Raw genomic sequence first — 18,820 nt, 5'->3', positions numbered from 1 at the left:
ATTGCCTCTTCTGAGGAAAAGAGGACTTAAACTCTAAAGTGCCACCTATTGGAAGTAGCGATCCTACAAGTCACAATCAACTCTTTAACGAGTCGTGCAATATGACTTAGGATTAAAGCCAAATCAGTATCTCAATTCGCAGACACGGTGTTAGGTGGCGCTATAGAGTTTAAGTCCTCTTTTTCTCAGAAGAGGCAATTTGCATATTTAATTTCCCAGAGGAGCGTTGCATGGCGAATAAGCCTCCTTACCTTGACAAGCCAGAAATGGTATGTCACTCTCCACAAGGAGAAACGATACCCCTTAGACCCCAGTCCAGAGCCCCTCACCTAGCCAAATCAGTTCTCATGCTTCGCACTGACGAGGGCCAACAGCCCGAAACACCATGTCTGCGAATTGAGATACTGATTTGGCTTTAATCCTAAGTCATATTGCATGACTCGTTAAAGAGTTGATTGTGACTTGTAGGATTGCTACTTCCAATAGGTGGCGCTATAGAGTTTAAAGGGACACTGTCACCTGGATTTGGAGGGAACAATCTTCAGCCATGGAGGCGGGGTTTTGGGGTTTTTGATTCACCCTTTCCTTACTCGCTGGCTGCATGCTGGCTGCAATATTGGATTGAAGTTCATTCTCTGTCCTCCGTAGTACACGCCTGCACAAGGCAAGATTGCACAGCGCAGGCGTGTACTATGGAGGACAGAGAATGAACTTCAATCCAATATTGCAGCCAGCATGCAGCCAGCGGGTAAGGAAAGGGTGAATCAAAAACCCCAAAACCCCGCCTCCATGGCTGAAGATTGTTCCCTCCAAATCCAGGTGACAGAGTCCCTTTAAGTCCTCTTTTTCTCAGAAGAGGCAATTTGCATGGCGAATAAGCTTCCTTACCTTGACAAGCCAGAGATGGTATGTCACTCTCCACAAGGAGAAACGATACCCCTTAGACCCCAGTCCAGAGCCCCTCACCTAGCCAAATCAGTTCTCATGCTTCGCACTGACGAGGGCCAACAGCCCGAAACACCGCGTCTCGAATTGAGATACTGATTTGGCTTTAATCCTAAGTCATATTGCACGACTCGTTAAAGAGTGGATTGTGACTTGTAGGATCGCTACTTCCAATAGGTGGCGCTATAGAGTTTAAGTCCTCTTTTTCTCAGAAGAGGCAATTTGCATACACCTGGCTATGAAGTTCAAAGCTCAATGAGGTTAGAAAACCAAAAAAGTGCTTTAGTTTGTCAGTAAAAAGTAGGTAGGAGTATTTAAAACAAGAAAATGATAAGGGTGCCCATACTTATGCACCTGTCAAATTTTGTTTGAATGCAGATTGAGAGGCCATAATTAGTCATCCAGCTTAGGGCTATGTCTCACATGCATACGGATTTATTTTCACAAGCACTGTGCCAGTAACTGGTAGAGTGCTGGTATGATTTTTAAAAGGGTTAAGTCCCCTATATCATTGTTTAGTTAGTCTAATATGCATTTTAGAGGTGACAGATTGAGGTGGGGTACTCGATTTAACAAGTTTTTCAGCTTGATCTTTTCGTTGAATTAGTTTAAAGGGGTTATCTACCTTTGGAAATAAATTTCACCTTTTGTCTTTTCTAGACTTTTTTCCCTGCACGTTCAACTTTGATGTGGGCTGTGGCTATAAATAAGCTGAGAGGAGCTCTGTTACAATTTCTCTTGTCAGAACGAGCTCACTGACAGATTTTCAGTAAATCCATTCTGCATCTAGCAATAGACAGTGAAACACACAGGATATAGGAGGTGCCACATTTTAAATGAAGCCCATTGAAGAAAAATAAATTTTTAGCCCCAAATTCATGCATTTCAGTAATAACAAAATCTCCAAAATTTGACAACCTCTTTAATAAATGTTATGCCTTATTACACAATAAAAATATACAATGAATTTGAGAAAAATGGGGAAATTCTAATAATACTAACTCAGGGAAAGTATTATACTTTAAACTACATCCATGATGGAAACTGTGATGAGATACTTAATTATGTTTGTGTTCATAAGATATTTATGAATTTAAGAACCTCATGGACGGATACTAAATGTTGGTGATTTGAAGATTTAACAAAAATTCAATTCAATTAAGACAATTAGAGAAATATATCAAATAAAGAAACTAATGATACTGGTAAATGTGAATGATAAAGAAGCTAAATAGTTCTCAGTCTATTGCCCCGAGAACTCAAATTATTTGCTCAATCTTTTGCAATTAAAACTTTCAGTATTAAGAATCAAAGTTTATATAGTACAGTCCCTCTTGATTAAATTAGCTTTTATAATAGGAGAATTTTTGTCTATGTTACTGGCCTCTTCTGCCCTGGAGCACTTGTGAACAAATGCTAATTGCTAATAAAAACCTACAACCACAATCAGGAGCAATATTCCTTCTCGTTCAAGCAACATACTTTGTATTGCGCAGCAGCTGTAGTCATCAAATTACTAGAATTGCTTTGCATTATGTATGCAAATAGTAAATACTATAGCCATTATGAGATTGAAAGCTTTTGTTAGTTAATTGTGACTGTATCTTAACCGGCAGAGCAAAAGTTTAAAATATAAAATCCAATATAATTATAAAGTAATATTTGATAAATAAAGAACATTATTACTAATGCACATGCAAAATTTCTATACGAACATCATACAATTCTCTGATGTAAACATCTTTAAAAATAAAATGACAAAATTGACATTTACTACACCCAAAATAGTATGTTAATCATAAGATAACATATAAACTACAGTACCCATAAAAATGTGTACTCCCCTTGGGCCTTTCATGTTGTATTATGTTTTATTAGACTACAGAGGATATAATTAGGCTTTTGACACTGATTAACAGAAAAAAAGCTGATTATTGTCATGTTCTCATTTGTAAAATCACTAGCATTTTTCAGCTGCCTTTTTTTGGCATATTTTCCACAATTGTCCACAACAAAATTCACAATCTGCTGCACTCATTGAGTTTTTGTTACATTTGTGATGATTTTTCCTTTTGTAATTCATTTTTAGTGTACATCAGATTGTGTAATTAAGAAACCCTGTAATTGCACACATAAAAACACAATTGTGATTTTATATGTTACTGTTTCAGGTCCTGCATATAAGTCTACAGGGAAAAAGCAAAAAATAATGCAATGCTTTTAAATGCACAGTGGGTATGGGATTTCCTGAAATCACATCTATTTTTTATTAAACTGTTAAGCACAGTGGATTTACAGCACAAAAGTGGTGCAGATTTCAACTATCTTAAGCCAGTTTCCTGTGGCTCTAGGATGTTTCGCCCCCAGCAGTTCGCCCCCAGCAGTTTGCCCACAGCTGTTCGCCCCTGGGTACATTTCGCCCCCAGCATTTGACCCCCAGGATGTTTCGCACCTGCACATTTCGCCCCCAGCAGTTCGCCCCTGGGTACATTTCGTCCCCAGCATTTGGCCCCCAGATGTTTCGCACCCGGCAGTTCACCCCCAGCAGTTCACCCACAGCAGTTTGTCCCCTGATGTTTGTACCCTTGTGGTTCATGACTTCTCATCCATCATCAATGTTTCGCCCCCAGCAGTTTGCCCCCAGCAGTTCGCCCCCAGATGTTTCGCCTCCGAATGCTTCTCCTACAGCATTTTGGCCCTTGATGTGTCGCCATCTGATGTTTTGCACCTAACATTTTGACCCCAGATGTTTCACCCTCAACTTTTGAGGTCAACATGCAGGGATCAAAACATCTAGGGCTGAACATACCTGGGGGTAAAATATACAGGACCCCAATTGCTCGGGATTCCTGTGGCTGCCTTTTCAGCAGCTCACCCAGTGTCTCTTCTGGCTGGCCTTAAAGGAGTAGTATCACCCTAGAACAAAAAAAACTGACATACTACTTGTCGCAGCCGCAGCTCCTTGGGTCACGTAGTGCAGTCTAGCAGGTCCCCGTGATGTCTTCTCCTGCTTCTGGCTGTCTTTTCATCTTCCCTGGATCACTGATCCATGAAGCATGATGAATGCCGCAGCAGTGAGGCCAAATGTCTCCAGGCTGCTCACTGACATAACATCACTCCTGCCCCATTCATCAGTCATTCCAGGGGGCAGGATTCCTCTCCTGTCACCAAGACTCATGGTGGCCTCCGAATCCAGCATGGCCATCGCCAGCCCACACAGCCAGGAGAAGATCATGCAAAGATGAGCAGAAGACCTCTAGGTAAGTACCAGGAGGGGAAGATCGGCAGCATGCTTACGCCACATGATTGCTGAAGCATGCTGGCTTACTTTGATTTTGCTGTTCGGCATGAGAATACCCCTTTGAGGCAGGCTATCTATGGAAGCAAGGGGATCAATGACTGACTACAGGGTTAATCCCACCAACCATCTCTGCAGAACTGAGATATTTGCTTTGCTGAACTAAAGTGGTGGTTAACTAGCTTCTACAGAACCACTTTATCAGGTATTCAGAAGGGAAGTTTTGGGATTAGCCCTCACAGAACACTCTGCCAGTCTACAAAAGAATGGAGCAGCAGATAAAAGTGTTATTCTCACTTCAGGATCCGTTTTTCTATTGATGCCCATTCCTCAGATTAGGTCAAGAATAGGGTCCAGTTGTGTTCTGCATTGAACCAGCTGTTTATCAGCAACTTTCAGCACCAACGAAAATGACAAGTGACTGGAAGCTGCAGCCATAGCTCTCCATGATTTCGGTGAGATCCAGGGAAGATGTGACAGTGCCTGGCAAAGAGCTGATCCACCGTGACATGCCTTATACAGGGGCATGCACTGCTCTGTGCAGAGAAATTCATATTCTGGACAGGACTCGGTTGTATGCATCCGGTCTTTCAGCATCAAATGGCCCTTTGGGGACAACCATTAAATTGGTGTGGCCCTTGGTGAATATGAGTTTGACACCCTAGATCTAAGACATGTGATCATCAATTTACTATCATGTACTAGTGGTGTTACACTTAACGGCTACTTTTTGTCATCCATTACATATCATACTGTATCTAGTGATGAGCAAACCCAATCTGGAAAGTTCAGGGTTCGTATCGAACATTACCTGCTCGGGTTCAACCACACCAACCCCAAGCAGGTGTTGTTTGGAGTTTGCTCATCAGAAAATAAAAATCACTTCTCTCCCTTTTGCTGAGGTCCCGACCTATGTGGAGAGTCTTCTTGACCAAGGGAATCCCTAGCTAGGAATACTGAAAGGGATTCCCTCAGGTAGGAAGACCTATTCACACAATGTGGAAGTGCATTTAAGAGGACCCTCCGCGTCTGCCGGTACTTCAGAAAAGGGGTAAGTAGCAATATATATATTTTCTTTTTTCTATCTGGTCAGTGATGAGGATGTGGTGGACAGATCCTCCACTCCTCTGAGTCTCCATACTCATTGAGTTCAATGGAGATGATAGTTTGGGGGTGCTGAATCTGGCAGGTTCACTTCTCACTAATCATATTTTGGGTCTAAGATATATGAATGTGATCAAGTTACAGTTTCTATTTAATTCCAAAACTTTGAGTTTTCTAGATAAGTAACTTTACAAATAGTGTTGAGCGATACCGTCCGATACTTGAAAGTATCGGTATCGGATAGTATCGGCCGATACCCGAAAAATATCGGATATCGCCGATACCGATATCCGATACCAATACAAGTCAATGGGACATCAAGTATCGGAATGTATCCTCATGGATCCCAGGGTCTGAAGGAGAGGAAACTCTCCTTCAGGCCCTGGGATCCATATTAAAGTGTAAAATAAAGAATTAAAATAAAAAATATTGTTATATTCACCTCTCCGGCGGCCCCTGGACATCAGCGGGAGGATCCGGCGTCCGGCACGGCTTCTTTCTTCAAAATGCGCGCCTTTAGGACCTGTGGAATGACGTCCCGGCTTCTGATTGGTCGCGTGCCGCCCATGTGACCGCCACGCGACCAATCAGAAGCCGCGACGTCATTCCTCAGGTCCTAGAAGGCGCTCATTCTAGGACTTTAGCTGAGGAATGACGTCGCGGCTTCTGATTGGTCGCGTGGCGGTCACATGGGCGGCACGCGACCAATCAGAAGCCGGGACGTCATACCACAGGTCCTAAAGGCGCGCATTTTGAAGAAAGAAGCCGTGCCGGACGCCGGATCCTCCCGCTGATGTCCAGGGGCCGCCGGAGAGGTGAATATAACAATATTTTTTATTTTAATTCTTTATTTTACACTTCCGATACCGATACCCGATATCACAAAAATATCGGATCTCGGTATCGGAATTCCGATACCGCAAGTATCGGCCGATACCCGATACTTGCGGTATCGGAATGCTCAACACTATTTACAAACAGACAGAAAAATATTAACGATTGGTCAAACCAACCAATATTGCAGAACAATATATTTAAAGCGTAACTCTAAAAAAAGCCCCAAAACTTTTGATATGTTATAGCACCTGGGTCACTGATCTTTTCCAATGGAGAACCCCTTCCAGCAGCTTTAGTTTATTTTTTAAAATGTAATATTTTGTAAATTTTATTTAGTTTTGTGTGAAAAGTCGCATCCAAGTTACAGCAGCAGGCTCTATGTGCTGCAGGATTTCAGTGGTTACTAAGGAAGTCGGGCACCCTTGGTAGCAGAAATTGTGTAAGGATTCAGGCTTCCTGTGATACATTCAGGGCTGTTTGATCAAAGCTCTCTGGAAAATTCCCCTTCCCCCTCCCCTCATGTGCTAGATCCTGGACAAGAGGAGGGCTTCCCCCCTGTGTAAAGCCAGTAAAGGACTGGGCACGTGGGGTGTTGGGGAGCTTTGCAGGGGGCTGTGAACTAGCAGCCCTCTATATATCATAGGGAGCATGTTGATACCTCTTTCAGACTTGCTGTTTTCCTGGCGATTACTGCGGCAGTTTAAAACCGTGGCAGTAATCGCCAGGAAGATAGAACTTTTTTTTTAAATGGAAAACCATGTGGTTTTCTGCTGCACAGTTTTCCCATGATTTGGGCCCATTGACTTGCATTGGGCAAATCGAGTGCTATGTAATGGTTTTGCTGGCGACTACAGCCACGGTTTTAAACTGCTGCAATAATCGCTGGTAAAACTGCTAGTCTGAAAGAGGCCTGACAGTTGCATGTCCCGTGTAGCCATGCCCCGTAGAGTCCATCCACAAGTTCTGCTACTAAGGTGAAATGACCTCCTTATTAGCCACTGAAATCCTGCATCACATGGAGCCTTCTGCTGGAATTTGGATGGGACTTTTCACACAGAAGTGAAGTTGCTGGAAGGGGTTCTCCATTGGAAAAGAAGATCAGTGCCACAGGTATTATAACATAGCAAAATTTGTTTTTTTTTAAAGTTACTCTTTAACTGTATAAATTAAAACTGTTAAACAAGAAACATAAACGGTATAGAGGAGGATGGGTTAGAGAAAAAGAGGAAAGGAAAGAAAAATTGCCGGTGTTAATGTTTGAATTATTTTACAGCTAAATATATGACCATCAACAAAAATTCAAAGCTGTAGACGATGCCTCTCAGATAATCTCTCAAACTTCTATTGTTGAAATCTTGCACAATACGGTTAACCCTTGCTTAAATTGCAGCATATTTTTTGTTTCTTGCAGTGGTGGGATTTCCTGCTATTATCTGAATAATTTCTAAACTGTGGAGCTCTTGCTGATGTTTCAGACAGTTAATGAACCGGTATATATTTGGGAAGAGTACCACATGTTTCTTGAAAGCTACAGTGCCATCCTTCAACATCATTATTTGTTTGCTGTTGATCATTTAATGTTCGTTGATAAATATTCCAAAGTTCAACTGGAAACAAAGGTTCTTGATATCCTCTGCGAGTCATTTGACCAATATAGGTATCTTCAAAATAGTTGGCAATGGGTATGGCTTCTTGTTGAAAGTCAGGATTTTCCACTAACTTTTCAAATGAAGGCACAACATTCTGTGTTGGTAGAAAGGCAAGGGCAGATATCGTGCGTATCCAATGAGCAAATTCATGGTCACCTTGATATTGCACCTTGAGTCTTTCATTTTGAACTTTACGCCAAACTGACTGTGATAGGTGGAAGTAGCAACTGGTCTTCTTGAGGTTGGGGAATTCATTCTCAAATGCCTGGATTGCAGCTAAATCAAAATCCAACATCAGGTTGTGTGGCTGCAGTCCAGATTGCATGTTCTTCAGCTCTTGTAGCAATCTCTGGTATGTTGCACGGCTCTTGTCCGTCAGTAAGGCGTACACTACAGGAACAACAAGGCTGCTGTGGACTACATGATTTGTATAAAGTTGCTTGAACAGGGATAGTGTAGTGGAAAACTTGCCATCAGCAAACCACTCTTTACTTTGGGCCAGCAGATGGAGATTGTCTCTTATTCCAAATATCAAGATATGCCTGTGTCCACTTCCTAATTAAAAGTGAAAGTATTAGTACAGGAAATAATGAGAGACAAAATAAAAAGTAACAAGTAGCAGACAGAGAATTTCAGGATGAATTCACAATAAATTTTCCAAATCAGAAGCATCCGTTGCATACAAAGGAGTATGGAGCACAAAATGCATATTGTGAAGTGGATTTTCCTGGGCCCATCCACTATGTGGGTTCCAAGGCCTAATGGGGTGTATATGATTGACTATGCAGCAGGGCTGGCCTTGCCGCCAATGTATAAAACAAAGGGATATGGAACACAAAATGCATATTGTGAAGTGGATTTTCATTGGTACATACAGTATGTGGGTTCCAAGGCCTAATGGGGTGCATATGACTGACTATGCAGCAGGGCTGACATTGCCGCCAATGTATAAAACAAAGGAGTATGGAGCACAAAATGTTCATATCTCATATTAAAAGCTCACATTTTGCTTCAGATTTTCAGATTTTATAACAGAAACGTAAAACTGAAGCAAAATCTGGTGTGAAGGGGCTAAGCAATATTTGATTCTACGACATGTATTGTCCCAGTGGAAAATGATATATTCCTGTTTAAAAATGATTCCAAGCTTCAAAACTGTCACATTTTCAAAGTCGTGAAAGGATTAACGGCAGGAGAAACTAGCAAACTGCAGAATTCCATGATAATAAGAGGTTTACATCAGGAAAAACGAGCAAACATGTAAGAAGTATTTGTGAAAAAAAAGCATAGTAACTCAATGGTTCATTAGGTTGGGGTCATATGCAGCGTAAATGTCTAAATCCAATCCACATGCTGATGAAGAAATGTACAGCTAAAAAAAAATGACATGCTGTGCAGCAGTGGCGTACCTACCATGTAGGCAGAGGACGCCATTGCCATTGACAGGCACCTATCGGAGCATGGTGTACCATCTTTCCAGCACTAATTCAGCATTGGAACTTCATTTCAGGCTGTTGGCAGGGGGTGTGGCTAAAGGGGCAGGGCATCGCAGAAGAAGGGGGGCCCAGGCTCCTTCAAAACTTTGCCATGGGGCCAGGGCCAAGCTACTTTTGCCACTGCATGTGAATGTATGCTGCCATTATGCAAAAAAGATTCCAGCCATTCAGACAAAGGACTAAAATCCTGCACTAAAACCTTCACCTAAATCCATAGAGCTAAATAGAGATTTTGGTGTAGAATTATCTACATCAGAATAGCTGTAGATCTACAGTTGTGGACAATCCACAGAGGTTAGGAGACATGTTAATGAATCATAGAATCATAGAATGTTAGAGTTGGAAGGGACCTCCTGGGTCAACTGGTCCAACCCCATGCTCAAAGCAAGATTCACTAAATAATCCCAGACAGATGTCTGTCCAGTCTTTGTTTGAAGACTTCAATTGAAGGACGAACTCACCACTTCTTGTGGTAACCTGTTCCACTCATTGATCATCCTTACTGTCAAAAAGCTTTTTCTAATATCTTATCTGTGTCTCATCCCATTCAGTTTCATCCCATTGCTTCTAGTCTTTTCTTGTGCAAATGAGAATAAAGATGATCTTTCTACAATGTGACAGCCCTTGAGAAATTTGCAGACAGTTATTAAGTCTCCTCTGTCTTCTTTTTTGCAAGCTAAACATTCCCAAATCCTGTAACCATTCCTCAAAGGACATGGTTTGCAGACCAGTCACCATTCTGGTCGCTCTTCCCTGAACTTGCTCCAGTTTGTTGATGTCTTTTTTAAAATGTGGTGCCCTAAACTGGAAACATTATTCCAGATGAGGTCTGACCAAAGAGTAGTAGAATCCCTTAAAGGGAATATGTCACCCCCAAAATGGAAGGTGAGCTAAGCCCACCGGCATCAGAGGCTTATCTACAGCATTCTGTAATGCTGTAGATAAGCCCCCGATGTATCCTGAAAGATGAGAAAAAGAGGTTAGGTTATACTCACCTGGGCAGGCGGGCGGTCCGATCCGATGGGCGTCGTGGTCCGGTCCGGGGCCTCCCATCTTCTTACGATGAAGTCCTCTTCTTGTCTTCACGCTGCGGCTCCGGTGCAGGTGTACTTTCCTGCACTGTTGAGGGCAGAGCAAAGTACTGCAGTGTGCAGGCGCCAGGCCTCTCTGACCTTTCCCGGAGCCTGTGCACTGCAGTATTTTGCTCTGTCCTAAACAGTGCAAGCAAAATACACCTGCGCCAGAGCCGTAGCGTGAAGACAAGAAGAGGACGTCATTATAAGAAGATGGGAGGCCCCGGACCGCGACGCCCATTGGACAAGAACCGCAGTGGGACCGCCCCTGGGTAAGTATAATCTAACCTCTTTTTCTCATCTTTCAGGATACATTGGGGGCTTATCTACAGCATTACAGAATGCTGTAGATAAGCCCCTGATGCCGGTGGGCTTAGCTCACCTTCGATTTTGGAGTGACAGGTTCCCTTTAAGGTCCATTCACATGCACTAAGTAGTTGCAGCAGACAATCTGCAGCTAATTTATAGCAGAAAATTCTACACTAAAATTAACATCTAGTGATGCGGGTTTGATACGACAACCTTGTCCTCTGGCTGTGATTGACAATGGCTGGATACCTGCAAATCATGGTTGGTGGACACTCTGCTTATGAACATGGTAGACCACTGTATCTTAAAGGCAAGACTTCTACTTTGAAGCTGAGCAGAGAATTAGACTGCAACTAAGCAAGTGAGGCATAGTGGGAATCAGTAGGTCTCATCCTACATTATACTATCCTCAAAGTTTCCCTTTAAGGCAAAAAAATCACATAGCATTCTATATCTGCACTTTGTAATATATAATTTTTCACATTTGTGCAACATAAACTTTGCAATAATTCTGCATAATGGAAATGTTAAATGCTTACCAGAGTCATGCAGAAGGAATTGCTGCTAGATGCCATCAATAGTGATCCCCTGGAACTCCTGTTGAATAACAAGTTGATCAAGGGTTTGGGGCAACCTTGAAATATTGCCAAGTTGCCTTGATAATTGTATTGTTCTCTCCAGTGATGCTTTCTTTGGGGTAAGTGCTACAACATTAGAATGGGCTCCTGAAATGACTGATGTGAGAATCTGTTGTGGTGTCTCCTGTGTTGTCCTTGCCCTGGTGACCGCCTCATTGACAAGTCGGATTTCTTCAGGTCTTGCTGCTTGTGCTGCATGGTTGTGGGGATTGGTTACTTTCACCACTTGACCAGATGCTTCATTGGTCCAAACTAGGGTTGAGCGAAACAGATCGGCACTTTTCAAAAGTCGCCGACTTTTAGCAAAGTCGGGTTTCGTGAAACCCGACCCGATCCCACTCTGGGATCGGGTCGGCGGTCGGCGATCTCTACTTAAAAGTCGGGTTTCATTTTATATATATATGTCATTCAGACACATATATATATATATATATATATATTAACTTCAACGCGATATAGCAGAAAAGCCGGTAATTCAATTACCGGCTTTTCATTTCTTCTGCCAAAACCCGACATGATTTGAGACATGGTTTACATACAGTAAACCATGTCATATCCCCCTTTTTTTTGCATATTCCACACTACTAATGTTAGTAGTGTGTATGTGCAAAATTTCAGCACTCTAGCTCTTAAATTTAGAGGTTAAATCGCGGAAAAAATTGGCGTGGGCTCCCGCGCAATTTTCTCCACCAGAGTAGTAAAGCAAGTGACTGAGGGCAGATATTAATAGCCTGGAGAGGGTCCACAGTTATTGCCCCCCCCTGGCTAAAAACACCTGCCCCCAGCCACCCCAGAAAAGGCACATCTGTAAGATGCGCCTATTCTGGCACTTGCCCACTCTCTTCCCATTCCCGTGTAGCGGTGGGATATGGGGTAATGAAGGGTTAATGCCACCTTGCTATTGTAAGGTGACATTAAGCCAGATTAATAATGGAGAGGCGTCAATTATGACACCTATCCATTATTAATCTAATTGTATGAAAGAGTTAAAAAAAAAACACACACAATATTAAAAAGTATTTTAATGAAATAAACACACCGTTTGTTGTAATATTTTATTGTACGCTCAATCCACTCGCTGAAGACCCTCGCTCTGTAACAAATAAAAAATAATAAACCAACAATATCCATACCTTCCGTAGATCTGTAACGTCCCACGTTGTAAATCCATCTGAAAGGGTTAAAATATTTTACAGCCAGGAGCTCTGCTAATGCAGTGCTGCTCGTGGCTGTAAACCCCAGCGAATGAAGGTAATGTAGGTCAATGACCTGTAGTGGGGTACCGCAGGGGTCAGTATTGGGACCTGTTCTCTTCAACATATTAATTAATGATCTGGTAGAAGGTTTACACTGTAAAATATCGATATTTGCAGATGATACAAAACTATGTAAAGCAGTTAATAGAAGAGAAGATAGTATTCTGCTACAGATGGATCTGGATAAGTTGGAAACTTGGGCTGAAAGGTGGCAGATGAGGTTTAACAATGATAAATGTAAGGTTATACACATGGGAAGAAGGAATCAATGTCACCATTACACACTGAATGGGAAACCACTGGGTAAATCTGACAGTGAGAAGGACTTGGGGATCCTAGTTAATGATAAACTTACCTGGAGCAGCCAGTGCCAGGCAGCAGCTGCCAAGGCAAACAGGATCATGGGGTGCATTAAAAGAGGTCTGGATACACATGATGAGAGCATTATACTGCCTCTGTACAAATCCCTAGTTAGACCGCACATGGAGTGCTGTGTCCAGTTTTGGGCACCGGTGCTCAGGAAGGATATAATGGAACTAGAGAGAGTACAAAGGAGGGCAACAAAATTAATAAAGGGGATGGGAGAACTACAATACCCAGATAGATTAGCGAAATTAGGATTATTTAGTCTAGAAAAAAGACGACTGAGGGGCGATCTAATAACCATGTATAAGTATATAAGGGGACAATACAAATATCTCGCTGAGGATCTGTTTATACCAAGGAAGGTGACGGGCACAAGGGGGCATTCTTTGCGTCTGGAGGAGAGAAGGTTTTTCCACCAACAGAGAAGAGGATTCTTTACTGTTAGGGCAGTGAGAATCTGGAATTGCTTGCCTGAGGAGGTGGTGATGGCGAACTCAGTCGAGGGGTTCAAGAGAGGCCTGGATGTCTTCCTGGAGCAGAACAATATTGTATCATACAATTAGGTTCTGTAGAAGGACGTAGATCTGGGGATTTATTATGATGGAATATAGGCTGAACTGGATGGACAAATGTCTTTTTTCGGCCTTACTAACTATGTTACTATGTTACTATGTAGTTACCTTCATTCGCGGTGATGCGCCTCCTGCTGACTGTCATCAAGACTTCCCTCGGCTGCAGACGCCTGCTCCTTAATGTGCATCAAATTTTGCATCAGCAGACGCATTAGTGGGATGCTCATGCTTATAATGGCGTCGTCTGCACTTACCAGATGTGTGCATTCCTCAAAACAATTGAAGGACTTGACAAAGGTCTTGTAGCTTCGACCACTACACACCAGACAACTCCATGTCTGCCATCCAACTGCCTGCCCATGTATGCGTATCCTCCCACAAATAAATGACAGCACGCCTCTGTTCGCACAGCCTCTGAAGCATGTGCAGTGTGGAGTTCCACCTTTTTGCAACGTCCAGTCCCGGGAGCCACGCTACCCCTTCAGCACTGCGCCGGTACGCCCCGAGGTTCCAGTGCTTCTGCTCTTGCGAGTTCCTCTCCTCTCCATAGCACTCTTCCCCCACACCTCCGGACCCCCAGGCGCTCTCCTCTCCCGGACCCTATCTGACGCCGGCACCCTTGTGGGCCCATACATAGTCAGTGTGTCTTCCAGTATTCTCAAACAATTTCTGATGAAGGTTTTGTGATTAGACCGAAAACGTTTAAATTTGAACTGGAAGCACCTAATAAACGAATTGTTCACTTCTTATCATGAAAAAATTCTCCTGAGTGCCAAGTAATTTATTGCTTACAGTTGACGGGTTGGATACCTAACTTGTGCACCTCCAAGAAGCCCTGAGTGCCGTGTCTACTATTGCTTACCACTAGCTGTTCGATAATGGGACACCTCGTGTGCAACACTGGCAGCTGCAGATGGAGTGGTTATGCGACTGCGCTCTGTGGACGAGCTTTCGCTTCTGGAGGAGGAGGAGGAGGGGTGGCAAACGCCTACAGCCAACTGTTTCCTAGACCGTGGGCTAGGCAGAACTGTCCCACTATGGCTGTCCCCTGTGGACTCTGCATCCACCACATTAACCCAGTGCGCCATGATGGACACGTAATGTCCCTGGCCATGCCTACTGGTCCATGCATCTGTTGTGAGGTGCACCTTTCTACTGACTGATTGCCTCAGTGCATGGACAATGCAGTCTTTGACATGCTGGTGGAGACCTGAGATGGCTTTTCTCACAAAAAAGTGTCGACTGGGTAGATCATAGCGTGGTACTGCATAGGCCATCAGGGCTGTGAAAGCTTTGCTTTCAACCAACCGGTAGGGCATCATCTCTAACGAGATTAGTCTAGCAATTTGGGCATTCAAACCCTATGTACGCAGATGAGAGGATGAGTACTTTCTTTTCCTAACGAGAGTCTCTTGTAGGGTGAGCTGGACTGGAGAGCTGCATATGGTGGAACTGGCAGGAGTGGTGGTGGACATGGCAGATTGACAGAGGGTTAGTAATGGTATTCTTGATGTTGGCCTACATACATTGTTTTCTACCAAGAACCTTGTGATTTCCTGACTGCTTTGGCATTGCGACGATGCCTCCACATTTGCTGCTGGTGTTGTCCTAACCGGTGCTGGTTAAATGTCTAAGCATGCACGTTGTATTTAAATTTTGGAGATTCTTCCCTCTGCTAAAGGTCTTTGAGCATTTCTTACAGATAACTTTGCACTTATCATTCGGATCTTGGTTAAAAAATTCCCACACTGCACTCTTCCTACTATGGAATACCTTTTCAGGCATTGCACGCTGTGCTACTTTAACCGGATGGCCACGCTGTCCTAAAACTGTTTTTGGTTTTGACAAACGTTTTTGGCCAGATACGGGCCTGCCAGATGAAAGCTGTTGTGGATGGCTGCTGCGGATCATCCTCCTCCACTTCTGAGCTACTGGCAGTGGCACCCTCTTCCCCCAATGGCTGCCAATCTGGGTCAACAACTGGGTCATCTATCACCTCCTCTTCTATGTCATGTGCACCTTCCTCTGTGTCACCGTGTTAGGTGCTATAGCATTCGGGACGGGGCACCATAGTCTCATCAGGGTCAGATTCTGGCTCAGTGCACTGCGAGGGCAATGTAGTGATCTGAGTAAATGGAACAGCATAATAATCTAGCTGTGGCTTTGCATCTGTGCACTCCATGTCCGATTCATCTTGTAATGGGCTGTTAACAATTTCCCTCTCTAACCCAGGCACGGTATGTGTAAAGAGCTCCATGGAGTAAACTGTAGTGTTGCCTGCCGCATCCTTCACTTTTCGTTTGGGTGAAGGACACAAGGAAGCGACTTGTTCCTGACCGGGAGCATCCACTGACGACTCGCTGCTTTTATATTTCAAACTTTCTGAAGAGGAGGTGAAAGAGCTAGAGGCTGAGTCAGCAAGGAAAGCCAAAACTTTTTCCTGCTGCTCCAGCTTTAAAAGCTGTTTTCCTACTCCCAGATAAGGGAGCCTTTGAGGCCTTGTGTAGCCAGATGATGACGCTGGCTCAACACCTCGAGCCTTTGGTGCTATTTTGCTTTTCCCACTACCTCCAGATGCTCCACCACCACCATCAGTACCAGCTGGCAACGACCGCCCATGGCCTCTTCCACCAGACTTCCTCATTTTTGGAAAAATCTGACCAAAATAACAACCGTTATATGGTACTGTAAAACAAGGTTAAAGGTGTACATAAACTTGTTGAGAATTTAAATCTCCCTTTTTTGGGTGGGAGACTGCACCAAAACTCAGGCCCAGTGTATTACACTACACAATGTAAGTGGCGGAACGTGGCTGGAAGATATACGACAAACTAACAGAACTGATGTAGATCCACTTAGTGCCAATTTAAATTTCCCTTTTTTTGGGGGGAGACTGCACCAAAACTCAGGCCCAGTGTATTACACTACACAATGTAAGTGGCAGAACGTGGCTGGAAAATATACGACAAACTAGCAGAACTGACGTAGATCCACTTAGTGCCAATTTAAATCTCCCTTTTTTGGGGGGGAGACTGCACCAAAACTCAGGCCCAGTGTATTACACTACACAATGTAAGTGGCAGAACGTGGCTGGAAGATATACGACAAACTAACAGAACTGACGTAGATCCACTTAGTGCCAATTTAAATCTCCCTTTTTTGGGGGGGAGACTGCAACAAAACTCAGGCCCAGTGTATTACACTACACAATGTAAGTGGCAGAACGTGGCTAAAAGATATATGATAAACTAACAGAACTGACATAGATCCACTTAGTGCCAATTTAAATCTCCCTTTTATGGGGGGGAGACAGCACCAAAACTCAGGCCCAGTGTATCACACTACACAATGTAAGTGGCATAACGTGGCTGGAAGATATATAAAAAAATACAAGGGCTGTAGTACAATTTCAATCTCCCTACAATGATCTCAGGACAAGTATGGCAGCAATAAAAAGGACTGCTGCACACAAAAGTGTGGACAAATAAACAAGATATCTGTGCAGAAAGGAGCAAAAGGAGCAAAAGCTATCAGGGAGCCTTATAAGGCAGCCTAATAAGCTACAGAGCTGATGCACAAAAATATAAACTCCACTGTCCCTGCAAAGAAAAAGTGGAGTTGGACAGTGGAAATCGCTACAGCACAAGCAGTTTTGGGGCTGAATCTTCCCTTCCTAACTGTATCCCTTCTTCTGATGCAGCTTCAAGCTCTCCCTATGCTGCGATCGGCAGAAGTAAGATGGCGGTCAGCGTGCACGCCCCTTTATAGCCCCTGTGACACCACAGAAAGTAAGCCAATCACTGTCATGCCCTTCTCTAAGATGGTGGGGACCAAGACCTATGTCATCACACTGTTAGGACTGGCGGAACGCACCAAGTTTAAGATGTAATAGTATTAGGTGCGTTCGCAGTCCGAGGTCCACCGTGCAGGTGAAAACCCTGCTGCTAGTAGAGACGGACGATATGGCAGTACAATGTGAATACACACATGGGTTAACTTCACCCTGTGTGAAGGAAGCGAACCCAGTTGCGTCACAGGGCCGTGGTACCGCACCAAGAGCGCAAGCAAGGAGTCTCAGAACTCAATCCCAAGACTCAGGATTTGAGTTTGTAAAGACCTCATGCGCTCAACACTGCTAATGGGGTGTCAGAGAGACAGAAATAATAGTTTTTAGGAAGCACGAGAGTGCGTGCGGTGCTGCACTGGCGGACGCCACTAACCACCCAGGCTTGGGTCAGGAAAGCGCAGAGAAAGTGCATGGCGCCGCACTGGCGGTCACAGCAATTAGACGCTGTAATGTGTGTAACGTGCTGATGGCTTGGACGGGCACTAGATAGCTTCCATCATTCGTGAACAGTCAACAACACTAGGAATGGGAATGATTTAGGAGCTTTCATCCATCGACATACATCCATCTACACACACACATTACCAAGTCAATACCAGCGCATGGCCGTGCGGCCATGCAAGCCTTAAATAGTTGCAGCACGTTTAGGACCTTCAAAGAAGGACCAATGGAGTTGCTGCAGTACCTAAGCATGTGACCCCAGATCTCCACTGAGAGATCTTGCCCTGGGCATGCTCAGAGTGCAAAGCAAGACTTAGTCCTAGCACCTACAAGGACCTTCCAAGAAGGACCAATGACCTAGCTGCAGTATCAGATCATGTGACCCTCGATCTCCCCTGAGAGATCTTACTCTGGGCATGCTCAGAACGTGAAAAGCAGGACTTAGTCCCAGAAGCGTCTGCTCGCCGCTGCCCAGCACAGACTTCAATGGCAGAAGCTGGAAATGCAGCAGTAACTCTTAGCACAGAGTCAGACTGAGCGAGACGCTGGGATCGACGTCTCCGCTGAGCAGGTTCCACTGCGGCAGGAGAAAAATGGGAGATCGCAACGGAGGTGGCCCGAGATTCCCCCTGTGCAGAGGCAGGAACTCGACCCCTAACACACGCTGCCCACACTCTGCATCCTCCTTCATTGGCTGAAAAATGGCACTGAAAACGTCATAAGAAACGCGACTTTGGCGTGCTGATCTCCGACCTCTTGGCCGATCCCATACTAGGATCGAGTCGGGTTTCACGAAACCCGACTTTGCCGAAAGTCGGCAATTTTTTAATTTGTCCGATCCGTTTTGCTCAACCCTAGTTGCTATATAAGCCTCAAAACATTTGTTAAAAATGTATTGGTATTATATTGCTCATCCATAGGGTATTACATATTCTTGGGTATATTTCATTGTTATATAACCCTTAAAAAAATAGTTACAAATTTTGGCT

This window comes from Ranitomeya imitator, chromosome 5, assembly GCF_032444005.1.
Source record: "Ranitomeya imitator isolate aRanImi1 chromosome 5, aRanImi1.pri, whole genome shotgun sequence".
NCBI lineage: Eukaryota > Metazoa > Chordata > Amphibia > Anura > Dendrobatidae > Ranitomeya > Ranitomeya imitator.
Note: the sequence above shows the minus strand (reverse complement) of the source record.